Source organism: Giraffa tippelskirchi, chromosome 13 (assembly GCF_054371585.1).
Source record: "Giraffa tippelskirchi isolate mGirTip1 chromosome 13, T2T-mGirTip1v1.2.pri, whole genome shotgun sequence".
Taxonomy (NCBI): domain Eukaryota; kingdom Metazoa; phylum Chordata; class Mammalia; order Artiodactyla; family Giraffidae; genus Giraffa; species Giraffa tippelskirchi.
The window spans coordinates 44,187,336-44,205,304 of NC_137287.1; positions in this window are offsets into that span (position 1 = coordinate 44,187,336).

Here is a 17,969-nt window from a genome sequence, read left to right on the forward strand (position 1 = left end):
TGGGGCTAGGCAGACGCCAGTACAAGAGGCCTGCAAACAGGTCCTCACTTCCCGAGCCAAGAGAGGCCTAGCTTTGCGAGCTCTCTGCTGCAGAGCTAACATGACGTAAGAGCTGTGCAGAGGGAACCTTGAGGTTCTGGGCAGTGTGGGAGCCCTAGGCATACACGGGCACCCAACGTCCATTGCCGATGAAAACTGACGTCGCAACTAGCACTTCCCAGCCCGATGTGACTTTGAGGTTGAAGGCGGTCGAGCAGGCTGTCTTCCTTGGAGGGAGGAAAGGCAGACCCAGAGATTGCGTTTTTAGGCCTCCCTCGCACAGCAAGTGTGGGGCTCTGCAGACGCCAGTACAAGAGGCCTGCAGACAGGTCCTCACCTCCCGAGCCAGGAAAGGCCTAGTCATGAGAGCTCTCTCCTGCAGAGTAAACGTGACGGAAGGGCTGTGTGGAGGGAGCCTTGATGTTCCCGGGCAGTGTGGGAGGCCTAGCTGTCAACGTGCAGCCAGCTGCCATGGACCCTGGAAACTGACTTCCCAGGCAGCACTTCCCAGCCCAATGTGACTTTGAGGTTGAAGGCGGCCGAGCAGGCTGTCTTCCTTGGAGGGAAGAAAGGCAGCCCCAGAGATTGGGTTTTTCGGCCTCCCTCGCACAGCAAGTGCGGGGCTATGCAGACGCCAGTACAAGAGGCCTGCAAACAGGTCCTCACTTCCCGAGCCAAGAAGGGCCTAGTTTCAAGAGCTCTCGCCTGCAGAGGTAACGTGACGGAACAGCTGTGTTGAGGGAACCTTGATGTTCTAGGCAGTGTGGGCGCCCTAGGCATACACGTGCACCCAGCGGCCATTGCCCCTGAAAACGGACTTCCCAACTAGCACTTCCCAGCCCGATGAGACTTTCAGCCAGAAGGCAGCCGAGCAGGCTGTCTTCCTTGGAGGGAGGAAAGGCAGCCCCAGAGATTGCGTTTTTAGGCCTCCCTCGCACAGCAAGTGTGGGGCTCTGCAGACGCCAGTACAAGAGGCCTGCAGACAGGTCCTCACCTCCCGAGCCAAGAAAGGCCTGGTCTTGAGAGCTCTCTCCTGCAGAGCAAAGGTGACGCAAGAGCTGTGTGGAGGGAGCCTTGCTGTTCCTGGGCAGTGTGGGAAGCCCAGCTGTAAACGTGAAGCCAGCGGCTGTGGCCCCTGAAAACTGACTTCCCAGGTAGCATTTCCCAGCCCAATGTGACTTTCAGGTTGAAGTTGGCCGAGCAGGCTGTCTTCCTTGGAGGGAGGAAAGGCAGCCCCAGAGGTTGGGTTTTTAGGCCTCCGTTGCCCAGCAAGTGTGGGGCTCTGCAGACGCCAGTACAAGAGTCCTGCAAACAGGTCCTAACTTCCCGAGACAAGAAAGGCCTAGTTTCGCGAGCTCTCGCCTGCAGAGCTAACGTGACGGAACAGCTGTGTGGAGGGAACCTTGATGTTCTAGGCAGTGTGGGAGCCCTAGGCATACACGTGCACCCAGCCGCCATTGCCCCTGAAAACGTACTCCCAACTAGCACTTCCCAGCCCGATGTGACTTTCAGCCAGAAGGGGGCCGGGCAGGCTCTCTTCCTTGGAGGGAGGAAAGGCAGCCCCAGAGAATGGGTTTTCATGCCTCCCGCGTGCAGGCAACGTGTGGCTGTTGAGACGCCCGACGCATAGTGCTGCGAGCAAGGCCTCATTTCCCGAGACAACAAAGGCCTAGTCTGGCGAGCTCTCTGCTGCCGAGCAAACGTGACGGAAGGGCTGGGTGGAGGGAGCCTTGCCGTTCCCGGGCAGTGTGGGAGGCCTAGCTGTCAACGTGCAGCCAGCGGCCAGGGCCCCTGAAAACTGACTTCCCAGGTAGCGCTTCTCAGCCCAATGAGACTTTCAGCTTGAAGGCAGCCGAGCAGGCTGTCTTCCTTGCAGGGAGGAAAGGCAGCCCCAGAGATTGCGTTTTTAGGCCTCCCTCGCACAGCAAGTGTGGGGCTCTGCAGACGCCAGTACCAGAGGCCTGCAGACAGGTCCTCACCTCCCGAGCCAGGAAAGGCCTAGTCATGAGAGCTCTCTCCTGCAGAGTAAACGTGACGGAAGAGCTGTGTAGAGGGAGCCTTAATGTTCCCGGGCAAAGGCAGCCCCAGAGATTGGGTTTTTCGGTCTCCCTCGCACAGCAAGTGTGGGGCTATGCAGACGCCAGTACAAGAGGCCTGCAAACAGGTCCTCACTTCCCGAGCCAAGAAGGGCCTAGTTTCAAGAGCTCACGCCTGCAGAGCTAACGTGACGGAAGGGCTGTGTGGAGGGAGCCTTGATGTTCCCGGGCAGTGTGGGAGGCCTAGCTGTCAACGTGCAGCCAGCTGCCATGGACGCTGGAAACTGACTTCCCAGGCAGCACTTCCCAGCCCAATGTGACTTTGAGGTTGAAGGCGGCCGAGCAGGCTGTCTTCCTTGGAGGGAAGAAAGGCAGCCCCAGAGATTGGGTTTTTCGGCCTCCCTCGCACAGCAAGTGTGGGGCTATGCAGACGCCAGTACAAGAGGCCTGCAAACAGGTCCTCACTTCCCGAGCCAAGAAGGGCCTAGTTTCAAGAGCTCTCGCCTGAAAAGCTAACGTGACGGAACAGCTGTGTGGAGGGAACCTTGATGTTCTAGGCAGTGTGGGAGCCCTAGGCATACACCTGCACCCAGCCGCCATTGCCCCTGAAAACGTACTTCCCAACTAGCACTTCCCAGCCCGATGTGACTTTCAGCCAGAAGGGGGCCGGGCAGGCTGTCTTCCTTGGAGGGAGGAAAGGCAGCCCCAGAGAATGGGTTTTCAGGCCTCCCGTGCGCAGGCAACGTGAGGCTCTTGCGACGCCCGACCATAGTGCTTCGAGCAGGGCCTCACTTCCCGAGTCAAGAAAGGCCTATTCTCGTGAGCTCGCTCCTGCAGAGCAAACCTGATGGAAGAGCTGCGTGGAGGGAGCCTTAATGTTCCCAGGCAAAGTCAGCCCCAGAGATTGGGTTTTTCAGCCTCCCTCTCACAGCAAGTGTGGGGCTAGGCAGACGCCAGTACAAGAGGCCTGCAAACAGGTCCTCACTTCCCGAGCCAAGAAGGGCCTAGTTTCAAGAGCTCACGCCTGCAGAGCTAACGTGACGGAAGTGCTGTGTGGAGGGAGCCTTGATGTTCCCGGGCAGTGTGGGAGGCCTAGCTGTCAAAGTGCAGCCAGCTGCCATGGACCCTGGAAACTGACTTCCCAGGCAGCACCTCCCAGCCCAATGTGACTTTGAGGTTGAAGTTGGCCGAGCAGGCTGTCTTCCTTGGAGGGAAGAAAGGCAGCCCCAGAGATTGGGTTTTTCGGCCTCCCTCGCACAGCAAGTGTGGGGCTATGCAGACGCCAGTACAAGAGGCCTGCAAAAAGGTCCTCACTTCCCGAGCCATGAAGGGCCTAGTTTCAAGAGCTCTCGCCTGCAGAGCTAACGTAATGGAAGAGCTGTGCGGAGGGAACCTTGATGTTCTAGGCAGTGTGTGAGCCCTAGGCATACACGTACACCCAGCGGCCATTGCCCCTGAAAACGGACTTCCCAACTAGCACTTCCCAGCCCGATGAGACTTTCACCCAGAAGGCGGCCGAGCAGGCTGTCTTTCTTGGAGGGAGGAAAGGCAGCCCCAGAGAATGGGTTTTCAGGCCTCCCGTGCGCAGGCAACGTGGGGCTCTTGAGACGCCCGACCATAGTGCTGCGAGCAGGGCCTCACTTCCCGAGTCAAGAAAGGCCTATTCTCGTGAGCTCTCTCCTGCAGAGCAAACCTGACGGAAGAGCTGTGTGGAGGCAGCCTTAATGTTCCCAGGCAAAGTCAGCCCCAGAGATTGGGTTTTTCGGCCTCCCTCGCACAGCAAGTGTGGGGCTAGGCAGACGCCAGTACAAGAGGCCTGCAAACAGGTCCTCACTTCCCGAGCCAAGAGAGGCCTAGCTTTGCGAGCTCTCTGCTGCAGAGCTAACATGACGTAAGAGCTGTGCAGAGGGAACCTTGAGGTTCTGGGCAGTGTGGGAGCCCTAGGCATACACGGGCACCCAACGTCCATTGCCGATGAAAACTGACGTCGCAACTAGCACTTCCCAGCCCGATGTGACTTTGAGGTTGAAGGCGGTCGAGCAGGCTGTCTTCCTTGGAGGGAGGAAAGGCAGACCCAGAGATTGCGTTTTTAGGCCTCCCTCGCACAGCAAGTGTGGGGCTCTGCAGACGCCAGTACAAGAGGCCTGCAGACAGGTCCTCACCTCCCGAGCCAGGAAAGGCCTAGTCATGAGAGCTCTCTCCTGCAGAGTAAACGTGACGGAAGGGCTGTGTGGAGGGAGCCTTGATGTTCCCGGGCAGTGTGGGAGGCCTAGCTGTCAACGTGCAGCCAGCTGCCATGGACCCTGGAAACTGACTTCCCAGGCAGCACTTCCCAGCCCAATGTGACTTTGAGGTTGAAGGCGGCCGAGCAGGCTGTCTTCCTTGGAGGGAAGAAAGGCAGCCCCAGAGATTGGGTTTTTCGGCCTCCCTCGCACAGCAAGTGCGGGGCTATGCAGACGCCAGTACAAGAGGCCTGCAAACAGGTCCTCACTTCCCGAGCCAAGAAGGGCCTAGTTTCAAGAGCTCTCGCCTGCAGAGGTAACGTGACGGAACAGCTGTGTTGAGGGAACCTTGATGTTCTAGGCAGTGTGGGCGCCCTAGGCATACACGTGCACCCAGCGGCCATTGCCCCTGAAAACGGACTTCCCAACTAGCACTTCCCAGCCCGATGAGACTTTCAGCCAGAAGGCAGCCGAGCAGGCTGTCTTCCTTGGAGGGAGGAAAGGCAGCCCCAGAGATTGCGTTTTTAGGCCTCCCTCGCACAGCAAGTGTGGGGCTCTGCAGACGCCAGTACAAGAGGCCTGCAGACAGGTCCTCACCTCCCGAGCCAAGAAAGGCCTGGTCTTGAGAGCTCTCTCCTGCAGAGCAAAGGTGACGCAAGAGCTGTGTGGAGGGAGCCTTGCTGTTCCTGGGCAGTGTGGGAAGCCCAGCTGTAAACGTGAAGCCAGCGGCTGTGGCCCCTGAAAACTGACTTCCCAGGTAGCATTTCCCAGCCCAATGTGACTTTCAGGTTGAAGTTGGCCGAGCAGGCTGTCTTCCTTGGAGGGAGGAAAGGCAGCCCCAGAGGTTGGGTTTTTAGGCCTCCGTTGCCCAGCAAGTGTGGGGCTCTGCAGACGCCAGTACAAGAGTCCTGCAAACAGGTCCTAACTTCCCGAGACAAGAAAGGCCTAGTTTCGCGAGCTCTCGCCTGCAGAGCTAACGTGACGGAACAGCTGGGTGGAGGGAACCTTGATGTTCTAGGCAGTGTGGGAGCCCTAGGCATACACGTGCACCCAGCCGCCATTGCCCCTGAAAACGTACTCCCAACTAGCACTTCCCAGCCCGATGTGACTTTCAGCCAGAAGGGGGCCGGGCAGGCTCTCTTCCTTGGAGGGAGGAAAGGCAGCCCCAGAGAATGGGTTTTCATGCCTCCCGCGTGCAGGCAACGTGTGGCTGTTGAGACGCCCGACGCATAGTGCTGCGAGCAAGGCCTCATTTCCCGAGACAACAAAGGCCTAGTCTGGCGAGCTCTCTGCTGCCGAGCAAACGTGACGGAAGGGCTGGGTGGAGGGAGCCTTGCCGTTCCCGGGCAGTGTGGGAGGCCTAGCTGTCAACGTGCAGCCAGCGGCCAGGGCCCCTGAAAACTGACTTCCCAGGTAGCGCTTCTCAGCCCAATGAGACTTTCAGCTTGAAGGCAGCCGAGCAGGCTGTCTTCCTTGCAGGGAGGAAAGGCAGCCCCAGAGATTGCGTTTTTAGGCCTCCCTCGCACAGCAAGTGTGGGGCTCTGCAGACGCCAGTACCAGAGGCCTGCAGACAGGTCCTCACCTCCCGAGCCAGGAAAGGCCTAGTCATGAGAGCTCTCTCCTGCAGAGTAAACGTGACGGAAGAGCTGTGTAGAGGGAGCCTTAATGTTCCCGGGCAAAGGCAGCCCCAGAGATTGGGTTTTTCGGTCTCCCTCGCACAGCAAGTGTGGGGCTATGCAGACGCCAGTACAAGAGGCCTGCAAACAGGTCCTCACTTCCCGAGCCAAGAAGGGCCTAGTTTCAAGAGCTCACGCCTGCAGAGCTAACGTGACGGAAGGGCTGTGTGGAGGGAGCCTTGATGTTCCCGGGCAGTGTGGGAGGCCTAGCTGTCAACGTGCAGCCAGCTGCCATGGACGCTGGAAACTGACTTCCCAGGCAGCACTTCCCAGCCCAATGTGACTTTGAGGTTGAAGGCGGCCGAGCAGGCTGTCTTCCTTGGAGGGAAGAAAGGCAGCCCCAGAGATTGGGTTTTTCGGCCTCCCTCGCACAGCAAGTGTGGGGCTATGCAGACGCCAGTACAAGAGGCCTGCAAACAGGTCCTCACTTCCCGAGCCAAGAAGGGCCTAGTTTCAAGAGCTCTCGCCTGAAAAGCTAACGTGACGGAACAGCTGTGTGGAGGGAACCTTGATGTTCTAGGCAGTGTGGGAGCCCTAGGCATACACCTGCACCCAGCCGCCATTGCCCCTGAAAACGTACTTCCCAACTAGCACTTCCCAGCCCGATGTGACTTTCAGCCAGAAGGGGGCCGGGCAGGCTGTCTTCCTTGGAGGGAGGAAAGGCAGCCCCAGAGAATGGGTTTTCAGGCCTCCCGTGCGCAGGCAACGTGAGGCTCTTGCGACGCCCGACCATAGTGCTTCGAGCAGGGCCTCACTTCCCGAGTCAAGAAAGGCCTATTCTCGTGAGCTCGCTCCTGCAGAGCAAACCTGATGGAAGAGCTGCGTGGAGGGAGCCTTAATGTTCCCAGGCAAAGTCAGCCCCAGAGATTGGGTTTTTCAGCCTCCCTCTCACAGCAAGTGTGGGGCTAGGCAGACGCCAGTACAAGAGGCCTGCAAACAGGTCCTCACTTCCCGAGCCAAGAAGGGCCTAGTTTCAAGAGCTCACGCCTGCAGAGCTAACGTGACGGAAGTGCTGTGTGGAGGGAGCCTTGATGTTCCCGGGCAGTGTGGGAGGCCTAGCTGTCAAAGTGCAGCCAGCTGCCATGGACCCTGGAAACTGACTTCCCAGGCAGCACCTCCCAGCCCAATGTGACTTTGAGGTTGAAGTTGGCCGAGCAGGCTGTCTTCCTTGGAGGGAAGAAAGGCAGCCCCAGAGATTGGGTTTTTCGGCCTCCCTCGCACAGCAAGTGTGGGGCTATGCAGACGCCAGTACAAGAGGCCTGCAAAAAGGTCCTCACTTCCCGAGCCATGAAGGGCCTAGTTTCAAGAGCTCTCGCCTGCAGAGCTAACGTAATGGAAGAGCTGTGCGGAGGGAACCTTGATGTTCTAGGCAGTGTGTGAGCCCTAGGCATACACGTACACCCAGCGGCCATTGCCCCTGAAAACGGACTTCCCAACTAGCACTTCCCAGCCCGATGAGACTTTCACCCAGAAGGCGGCCGAGCAGGCTGTCTTTCTTGGAGGGAGGAAAGGCAGCCCCAGAGAATGGGTTTTCAGGCCTCCCGTGCGCAGGCAACGTGGGGCTCTTGAGACGCCCGACCATAGTGCTGCGAGCAGGGCCTCACTTCCCGAGTCAAGAAAGGCCTATTCTCGTGAGCTCTCTCCTGCAGAGCAAACCTGACGGAAGAGCTGTGTGGAGGCAGCCTTAATGTTCCCAGGCAAAGTCAGCCCCAGAGATTGGGTTTTTCGGCCTCCCTCGCACAGCAAGTGTGGGGCTAGGCAGACGCCAGTACAAGAGGCCTGCAAACAGGTCCTCACTTCCCGAGCCAAGAGAGGCCTAGCTTTGCGAGCTCTCTGCTGCAGAGCTAACATGACGTAAGAGCTGTGCAGAGGGAACCTTGAGGTTCTGGGCAGTGTGGGAGCCCTAGGCATACACGGGCACCCAACGTCCATTGCCGATGAAAACTGACGTCGCAACTAGCACTTCCCAGCCCGATGTGACTTTGAGGTTGAAGGCGGTCGAGCAGGCTGTCTTCCTTGGAGGGAGGAAAGGCAGACCCAGAGATTGCGTTTTTAGGCCTCCCTCGCACAGCAAGTGTGGGGCTCTGCAGACGCCAGTACAAGAGGCCTGCAGACAGGTCCTCACCTCCCGAGCCAGGAAAGGCCTAGTCATGAGAGCTCTCTCCTGCAGAGTAAACGTGACGGAAGGGCTGTGTGGAGGGAGCCTTGATGTTCCCGGGCAGTGTGGGAGGCCTAGCTGTCAACGTGCAGCCAGCTGCCATGGACCCTGGAAACTGACTTCCCAGGCAGCACTTCCCAGCCCAATGTGACTTTGAGGTTGAAGGCGGCCGAGCAGGCTGTCTTCCTTGGAGGGAAGAAAGGCAGCCCCAGAGATTGGGTTTTTCGGCCTCCCTCGCACAGCAAGTGCGGGGCTATGCAGACGCCAGTACAAGAGGCCTGCAAACAGGTCCTCACTTCCCGAGCCAAGAAGGGCCTAGTTTCAAGAGCTCTCGCCTGCAGAGGTAACGTGACGGAACAGCTGTGTTGAGGGAACCTTGATGTTCTAGGCAGTGTGGGCGCCCTAGGCATACACGTGCACCCAGCGGCCATTGCCCCTGAAAACGGACTTCCCAACTAGCACTTCCCAGCCCGATGAGACTTTCAGCCAGAAGGCAGCCGAGCAGGCTGTCTTCCTTGGAGGGAGGAAAGGCAGCCCCAGAGATTGCGTTTTTAGGCCTCCCTCGCACAGCAAGTGTGGGGCTCTGCAGACGCCAGTACAAGAGGCCTGCAGACAGGTCCTCACCTCCCGAGCCAAGAAAGGCCTGGTCTTGAGAGCTCTCTCCTGCAGAGCAAAGGTGACGCAAGAGCTGTGTGGAGGGAGCCTTGCTGTTCCTGGGCAGTGTGGGAAGCCCAGCTGTAAACGTGAAGCCAGCGGCTGTGGCCCCTGAAAACTGACTTCCCAGGTAGCATTTCCCAGCCCAATGTGACTTTCAGGTTGAAGTTGGCCGAGCAGGCTGTCTTCCTTGGAGGGAGGAAAGGCAGCCCCAGAGGTTGGGTTTTTAGGCCTCCGTTGCCCAGCAAGTGTGGGGCTCTGCAGACGCCAGTACAAGAGTCCTGCAAACAGGTCCTAACTTCCCGAGACAAGAAAGGCCTAGTTTCGCGAGCTCTCGCCTGCAGAGCTAACGTGACGGAACAGCTGGGTGGAGGGAACCTTGATGTTCTAGGCAGTGTGGGAGCCCTAGGCATACACGTGCACCCAGCCGCCATTGCCCCTGAAAACGTACTCCCAACTAGCACTTCCCAGCCCGATGTGACTTTCAGCCAGAAGGGGGCCGGGCAGGCTCTCTTCCTTGGAGGGAGGAAAGGCAGCCCCAGAGAATGGGTTTTCATGCCTCCCGCGTGCAGGCAACGTGTGGCTGTTGAGACGCCCGACGCATAGTGCTGCGAGCAAGGCCTCATTTCCCGAGACAACAAAGGCCTAGTCTGGCGAGCTCTCTGCTGCCGAGCAAACGTGACGGAAGGGCTGGGTGGAGGGAGCCTTGCCGTTCCCGGGCAGTGTGGGAGGCCTAGCTGTCAACGTGCAGCCAGCGGCCAGGGCCCCTGAAAACTGACTTCCCAGGTAGCGCTTCTCAGCCCAATGAGACTTTCAGCTTGAAGGCAGCCGAGCAGGCTGTCTTCCTTGCAGGGAGGAAAGGCAGCCCCAGAGATTGCGTTTTTAGGCCTCCCTCGCACAGCAAGTGTGGGGCTCTGCAGACGCCAGTACCAGAGGCCTGCAGACAGGTCCTCACCTCCCGAGCCAGGAAAGGCCTAGTCATGAGAGCTCTCTCCTGCAGAGTAAACGTGACGGAAGAGCTGTGTAGAGGGAGCCTTAATGTTCCCGGGCAAAGGCAGCCCCAGAGATTGGGTTTTTCGGTCTCCCTCGCACAGCAAGTGTGGGGCTATGCAGACGCCAGTACAAGAGGCCTGCAAACAGGTCCTCACTTCCCGAGCCAAGAAGGGCCTAGTTTCAAGAGCTCACGCCTGCAGAGCTAACGTGACGGAAGGGCTGTGTGGAGGGAGCCTTGATGTTCCCGGGCAGTGTGGGAGGCCTAGCTGTCAACGTGCAGCCAGCTGCCATGGACGCTGGAAACTGACTTCCCAGGCAGCACTTCCCAGCCCAATGTGACTTTGAGGTTGAAGGCGGCCGAGCAGGCTGTCTTCCTTGGAGGGAAGAAAGGCAGCCCCAGAGATTGGGTTTTTCGGCCTCCCTCGCACAGCAAGTGTGGGGCTATGCAGACGCCAGTACAAGAGGCCTGCAAACAGGTCCTCACTTCCCGAGCCAAGAAGGGCCTAGTTTCAAGAGCTCTCGCCTGAAAAGCTAACGTGACGGAACAGCTGTGTGGAGGGAACCTTGATGTTCTAGGCAGTGTGGGAGCCCTAGGCATACACCTGCACCCAGCCGCCATTGCCCCTGAAAACGTACTTCCCAACTAGCACTTCCCAGCCCGATGTGACTTTCAGCCAGAAGGGGGCCGGGCAGGCTGTCTTCCTTGGAGGGAGGAAAGGCAGCCCCAGAGAATGGGTTTTCAGGCCTCCCGTGCGCAGGCAACGTGAGGCTCTTGAGACGCCCGACCATAGTGCTTCGAGCAGGGCCTCACTTCCCGAGTCAAGAAAGGCCTATTCTCGTGAGCTCTCTCCTGCAGAGCAAACCTGATGGAAGAGCTGCGTGGAGGGAGCCTTAATGTTCCCAGGCAAAGTCAGCCCCAGAGATTGGGTTTTTCAGCCTCCCTCTCACAGCAAGTGTGGGGCTAGGCAGACGCCAGTACAAGAGGCCTGCAAACAGGTCCTCACTTCCCGAGCCAAGAAGGGCCTAGTTTCAAGAGCTCACGCCTGCAGAGCTAACGTGACGGAAGTGCTGTGTGGAGGGAGCCTTGATGTTCCCGGGCAGTGTGGGAGGCCTAGCTGTCAAAGTGCAGCCAGCTGCCATGGACCCTGGAAACTGACTTCCCAGGCAGCACCTCCCAGCCCAATGTGACTTTGAGGTTGAAGTTGGCCGAGCAGGCTGTCTTCCTTGGAGGGAAGAAAGGCAGCCCCAGAGATTGGGTTTTTCGGCCTCCCTCGCACAGCAAGTGTGGGGCTATGCAGACGCCAGTACAAGAGGCCTGCAAAAAGGTCCTCACTTCCCGAGCCATGAAGGGCCTAGTTTCAAGAGCTCTCGCCTGCAGAGCTAACGTAATGGAAGAGCTGTGCGGAGGGAACCTTGATGTTCTAGGCAGTGTGTGAGCCCTAGGCATACACGTACACCCAGCGGCCATTGCCCCTGAAAACGGACTTCCCAACTAGCACTTCCCAGCCCGATGAGACTTTCACCCAGAAGGCGGCCGAGCAGGCTGTCTTTCTTGGAGGGAGGAAAGGCAGCCCCAGAGAATGGGTTTTCAGGCCTCCCGTGCGCAGGCAACGTGGGGCTCTTGAGACGCCCGACCATAGTGCTGCGAGCAGGGCCTCACTTCCCGAGTCAAGAAAGGCCTATTCTCGTGAGCTCTCTCCTGCAGAGCAAACCTGACGGAAGAGCTGTGTGGAGGCAGCCTTAATGTTCCCAGGCAAAGTCAGCCCCAGAGATTGGGTTTTTCGGCCTCCCTCGCACAGCAAGTGTGGGGCTAGGCAGACGCCAGTACAAGAGGCCTGCAAACAGGTCCTCACTTCCCGAGCCAAGAGAGGCCTAGCTTTGCGAGCTCTCTGCTGCAGAGCTAACATGACGTAAGAGCTGTGCAGAGGGAACCTTGAGGTTCTGGGCAGTGTGGGAGCCCTAGGCATACACGGGCACCCAACGTCCATTGCCGATGAAAACTGACGTCGCAACTAGCACTTCCCAGCCCGATGTGACTTTGAGGTTGAAGGCGGTCGAGCAGGCTGTCTTCCTTGGAGGGAGGAAAGGCAGACCCAGAGATTGCGTTTTTAGGCCTCCCTCGCACAGCAAGTGTGGGGCTCTGCAGACGCCAGTACAAGAGGCCTGCAGACAGGTCCTCACCTCCCGAGCCAGGAAAGGCCTAGTCATGAGAGCTCTCTCCTGCAGAGTAAACGTGACGGAAGGGCTGTGTGGAGGGAGCCTTGATGTTCCCGGGCAGTGTGGGAGGCCTAGCTGTCAACGTGCAGCCAGCTGCCATGGACCCTGGAAACTGACTTCCCAGGCAGCACTTCCCAGCCCAATGTGACTTTGAGGTTGAAGGCGGCCGAGCAGGCTGTCTTCCTTGGAGGGAAGAAAGGCAGCCCCAGAGATTGGGTTTTTCGGCCTCCCTCGCACAGCAAGTGCGGGGCTATGCAGACGCCAGTACAAGAGGCCTGCAAACAGGTCCTCACTTCCCGAGCCAAGAAGGGCCTAGTTTCAAGAGCTCTCGCCTGCAGAGGTAACGTGACGGAACAGCTGTGTTGAGGGAACCTTGATGTTCTAGGCAGTGTGGGCGCCCTAGGCATACACGTGCACCCAGCGGCCATTGCCCCTGAAAACGGACTTCCCAACTAGCACTTCCCAGCCCGATGAGACTTTCAGCCAGAAGGCAGCCGAGCAGGCTGTCTTCCTTGGAGGGAGGAAAGGCAGCCCCAGAGATTGCGTTTTTAGGCCTCCCTCGCACAGCAAGTGTGGGGCTCTGCAGACGCCAGTACAAGAGGCCTGCAGACAGGTCCTCACCTCCCGAGCCAAGAAAGGCCTGGTCTTGAGAGCTCTCTCCTGCAGAGCAAAGGTGACGCAAGAGCTGTGTGGAGGGAGCCTTGCTGTTCCTGGGCAGTGTGGGAAGCCCAGCTGTAAACGTGAAGCCAGCGGCTGTGGCCCCTGAAAACTGACTTCCCAGGTAGCATTTCCCAGCCCAATGTGACTTTCAGGTTGAAGTTGGCCGAGCAGGCTGTCTTCCTTGGAGGGAGGAAAGGCAGCCCCAGAGGTTGGGTTTTTAGGCCTCCGTTGCCCAGCAAGTGTGGGGCTCTGCAGACGCCAGTACAAGAGTCCTGCAAACAGGTCCTAACTTCCCGAGACAAGAAAGGCCTAGTTTCGCGAGCTCTCGCCTGCAGAGCTAACGTGACGGAACAGCTGTGTGGAGGGAACCTTGATGTTCTAGGCAGTGTGGGAGCCCTAGGCATACACGTGCACCCAGCCGCCATTGCCCCTGAAAACGTACTCCCAACTAGCACTTCCCAGCCCGATGTGACTTTCAGCCAGAAGGGGGCCGGGCAGGCTCTCTTCCTTGGAGGGAGGAAAGGCAGCCCCAGAGAATGGGTTTTCATGCCTCCCGCGTGCAGGCAACGTGTGGCTGTTGAGACGCCCGACGCATAGTGCTGCGAGCAAGGCCTCATTTCCCGAGACAACAAAGGCCTAGTCTGGCGAGCTCTCTGCTGCCGAGCAAACGTGACGGAAGGGCTGGGTGGAGGGAGCCTTGCTGTTCCCGGGCAGTGTGGGAGGCCTAGCTGTCAACGTGCAGCCAGCGGCCAGGGCCCCTGAAAACTGACTTCCCAGGTAGCGCTTCTCAGCCCAATGAGACTTTCAGCTTGAAGGCAGCCGAGCAGGCTGTCTTCCTTGCAGGGAGGAAAGGCAGCCCCAGAGATTGCGTTTTTAGGCCTCCCTCGCACAGCAAGTGTGGGGCTCTGCAGACGCCAGTACCAGAGGCCTGCAGACAGGTCCTCACCTCCCGAGCCAGGAAAGGCCTAGTCATGAGAGCTCTCTCCTGCAGAGTAAACGTGACGGAAGAGCTGTGTAGAGGGAGCCTTAATGTTCCCGGGCAAAGGCAGCCCCAGAGATTGGGTTTTTCGGTCTCCCTCGCACAGCAAGTGTGGGGCTATGCAGACGCCAGTACAAGAGGCCTGCAAACAGGTCCTCACTTCCCGAGCCAAGAAGGGCCTAGTTTCAAGAGCTCACGCCTGCAGAGCTAACGTGACGGAAGGGCTGTGTGGAGGGAGCCTTGATGTTCCCGGGCAGTGTGGGAGGCCTAGCTGTCAACGTGCAGCCAGCTGCCATGGACGCTGGAAACTGACTTCCCAGGCAGCACTTCCCAGCCCAATGTGACTTTGAGGTTGAAGGCGGCCGAGCAGGCTGTCTTCCTTGGAGGGAAGAAAGGCAGCCCCAGAGATTGGGTTTTTCGGCCTCCCTCGCACAGCAAGTGTGGGGCTATGCAGACGCCAGTACAAGAGGCCTGCAAACAGGTCCTCACTTCCCGAGCCAAGAAGGGCCTAGTTTCAAGAGCTCTCGCCTGAAAAGCTAACGTGACGGAACAGCTGTGTGGAGGGAACCTTGATGTTCTAGGCAGTGTGGGAGCCCTAGGCATACACCTGCACCCAGCCGCCATTGCCCCTGAAAACGTACTTCCCAACTAGCACTTCCCAGCCCGATGTGACTTTCAGCCAGAAGGGGGCCGGGCAGGCTGTCTTCCTTGGAGGGAGGAAAGGCAGCCCCAGAGAATGGGTTTTCAGGCCTCCCGTGCGCAGGCAACGTGAGGCTCTTGAGACGCCCGACCATAGTGCTTCGAGCAGGGCCTCACTTCCCGAGTCAAGAAAGGCCTATTCTCGTGAGCTCTCTCCTGCAGAGCAAACCTGATGGAAGAGCTGCGTGGAGGGAGCCTTAATGTTCCCAGGCAAAGTCAGCCCCAGAGATTGGGTTTTTCAGCCTCCCTCTCACAGCAAGTGTGGGGCTAGGCAGACGCCAGTACAAGAGGCCTGCAAACAGGTCCTCACTTCCCGAGCCAAGAAGGGCCTAGTTTCAAGAGCTCACGCCTGCAGAGCTAACGTGACGGAAGTGCTGTGTGGAGGGAGCCTTGATGTTCCCGGGCAGTGTGGGAGGCCTAGCTGTCAAAGTGCAGCCAGCTGCCATGGACCCTGGAAACTGACTTCCCAGGCAGCACCTCCCAGCCCAATGTGACTTTGAGGTTGAAGTTGGCCGAGCAGGCTGTCTTCCTTGGAGGGAAGAAAGGCAGCCCCAGAGATTGGGTTTTTCGGCCTCCCTCGCACAGCAAGTGTGGGGCTATGCAGACGCCAGTACAAGAGGCCTGCAAAAAGGTCCTCACTTCCCGAGCCATGAAGGGCCTAGTTTCAAGAGCTCTCGCCTGCAGAGCTAACGTAATGGAAGAGCTGTGCGGAGGGAACCTTGATGTTCTAGGCAGTGTGTGAGCCCTAGGCATACACGTACACCCAGCGGCCATTGCCCCTGAAAACGGACTTCCCAACTAGCACTTCCCAGCCCGATGAGACTTTCACCCAGAAGGCGGCCGAGCAGGCTGTCTTTCTTGGAGGGAGGAAAGGCAGCCCCAGAGAATGGGTTTTCAGGCCTCCCGTGCGCAGGCAACGTGGGGCTCTTGAGACGCCCGACCATAGTGCTGCGAGCAGGGCCTCACTTCCCGAGTCAAGAAAGGCCTATTCTCGTGAGCTCTCTCCTGCAGAGCAAACCTGACGGAAGAGCTGTGTGGAGGCAGCCTTAATGTTCCCAGGCAAAGTCAGCCCCAGAGATTGGGTTTTTCGGCCTCCCTCGCACAGCAAGTGTGGGGCTAGGCAGACGCCAGTACAAGAGGCCTGCAAACAGGTCCTCACTTCCCGAGCCAAGAGAGGCCTAGCTTTGCGAGCTCTCTGCTGCAGAGCTAACATGACGTAAGAGCTGTGCAGAGGGAACCTTGAGGTTCTGGGCAGTGTGGGAGCCCTAGGCATACACGGGCACCCAACGTCCATTGCCGATGAAAACTGACGTCGCAACTAGCACTTCCCAGCCCGATGTGACTTTGAGGTTGAAGGCGGTCGAGCAGGCTGTCTTCCTTGGAGGGAGGAAAGGCAGACCCAGAGATTGCGTTTTTAGGCCTCCCTCGCACAGCAAGTGTGGGGCTCTGCAGACGCCAGTACAAGAGGCCTGCAGACAGGTCCTCACCTCCCGAGCCAGGAAAGGCCTAGTCATGAGAGCTCTCTCCTGCAGAGTAAACGTGACGGAAGGGCTGTGTGGAGGGAGCCTTGATGTTCCCGGGCAGTGTGGGAGGCCTAGCTGTCAACGTGCAGCCAGCTGCCATGGACCCTGGAAACTGACTTCCCAGGCAGCACTTCCCAGCCCAATGTGACTTTGAGGTTGAAGGCGGCCGAGCAGGCTGTCTTCCTTGGAGGGAAGAAAGGCAGCCCCAGAGATTGGGTTTTTCGGCCTCCCTCGCACAGCAAGTGCGGGGCTATGCAGACGCCAGTACAAGAGGCCTGCAAACAGGTCCTCACTTCCCGAGCCAAGAAGGGCCTAGTTTCAAGAGCTCTCGCCTGCAGAGGTAACGTGACGGAACAGCTGTGTTGAGGGAACCTTGATGTTCTAGGCAGTGTGGGCGCCCTAGGCATACACGTGCACCCAGCGGCCATTGCCCCTGAAAACGGACTTCCCAACTAGCACTTCCCAGCCCGATGAGACTTTCAGCCAGAAGGCAGCCGAGCAGGCTGTCTTCCTTGGAGGGAGGAAAGGCAGCCCCAGAGATTGCGTTTTTAGGCCTCCCTCGCACAGCAAGTGTGGGGCTCTGCAGACGCCAGTACAAGAGGCCTGCAGACAGGTCCTCACCTCCCGAGCCAAGAAAGGCCTGGTCTTGAGAGCTCTCTCCTGCAGAGCAAAGGTGACGCAAGAGCTGTGTGGAGGGAGCCTTGCTGTTCCTGGGCAGTGTGGGAAGCCCAGCTGTAAACGTGAAGCCAGCGGCTGTGGCCCCTGAAAACTGACTTCCCAGGTAGCATTTCCCAGCCCAATGTGACTTTCAGGTTGAAGTTGGCCGAGCAGGCTGTCTTCCTTGGAGGGAGGAAAGGCAGCCCCAGAGGTTGGGTTTTTAGGCCTCCGTTGCCCAGCAAGTGTGGGGCTCTGCAGACGCCAGTACAAGAGTCCTGCAAACAGGTCCTAACTTCCCGAGACAAGAAAGGCCTAGTTTCGCGAGCTCTCGCCTGCAGAGCTAACGTGACGGAACAGCTGTGTGGAGGGAACCTTGATGTTCTAGGCAGTGTGGGAGCCCTAGGCATACACGTGCACCCAGCCGCCATTGCCCCTGAAAACGTACTCCCAACTAGCACTTCCCAGCCCGATGTGACTTTCAGCCAGAAGGGGGCCGGGCAGGCTCTCTTCCTTGGAGGGAGGAAAGGCAGCCCCAGAGAATGGGTTTTCATGCCTCCCGCGTGCAGGCAACGTGTGGCTGTTGAGACGCCCGACGCATAGTGCTGCGAGCAAGGCCTCATTTCCCGAGACAACAAAGGCCTAGTCTGGCGAGCTCTCTGCTGCCGAGCAAACGTGACGGAAGGGCTGGGTGGAGGGAGCCTTGCTGTTCCCGGGCAGTGTGGGAGGCCTAGCTGTCAACGTGCAGCCAGCGGCCAGGGCCCCTGAAAACTGACTTCCCAGGTAGCGCTTCTCAGCCCAATGAGACTTTCAGCTTGAAGGCAGCCGAGCAGGCTGTCTTCCTTGCAGGGAGGAAAGGCAGCCCCAGAGATTGCGTTTTTAGGCCTCCCTCGCACAGCAAGTGTGGGGCTCTGCAGACGCCAGTACCAGAGGCCTGCAGACAGGTCCTCACCTCCCGAGCCAGGAAAGGCCTAGTCATGAGAGCTCTCTCCTGCAGAGTAAACGTGACGGAAGAGCTGTGTAGAGGGAGCCTTAATGTTCCCGGGCAAAGGCAGCCCCAGAGATTGGGTTTTTCGGTCTCCCTCGCACAGCAAGTGTGGGGCTATGCAGACGCCAGTACAAGAGGCCTGCAAACAGGTCCTCACTTCCCGAGCCAAGAAGGGCCTAGTTTCAAGAGCTCACGCCTGCAGAGCTAACGTGACGGAAGGGCTGTGTGGAGGGAGCCTTGATGTTCCCGGGCAGTGTGGGAGGCCTAGCTGTCAACGTGCAGCCAGCTGCCATGGACGCTGGAAACTGACTTCCCAGGCAGCACTTCCCAGCCCAATGTGACTTTGAGGTTGAAGGCGGCCGAGCAGGCTGTCTTCCTTGGAGGGAAGAAAGGCAGCCCCAGAGATTGGGTTTTTCGGCCTCCCTCGCACAGCAAGTGTGGGGCTATGCAGACGCCAGTACAAGAGGCCTG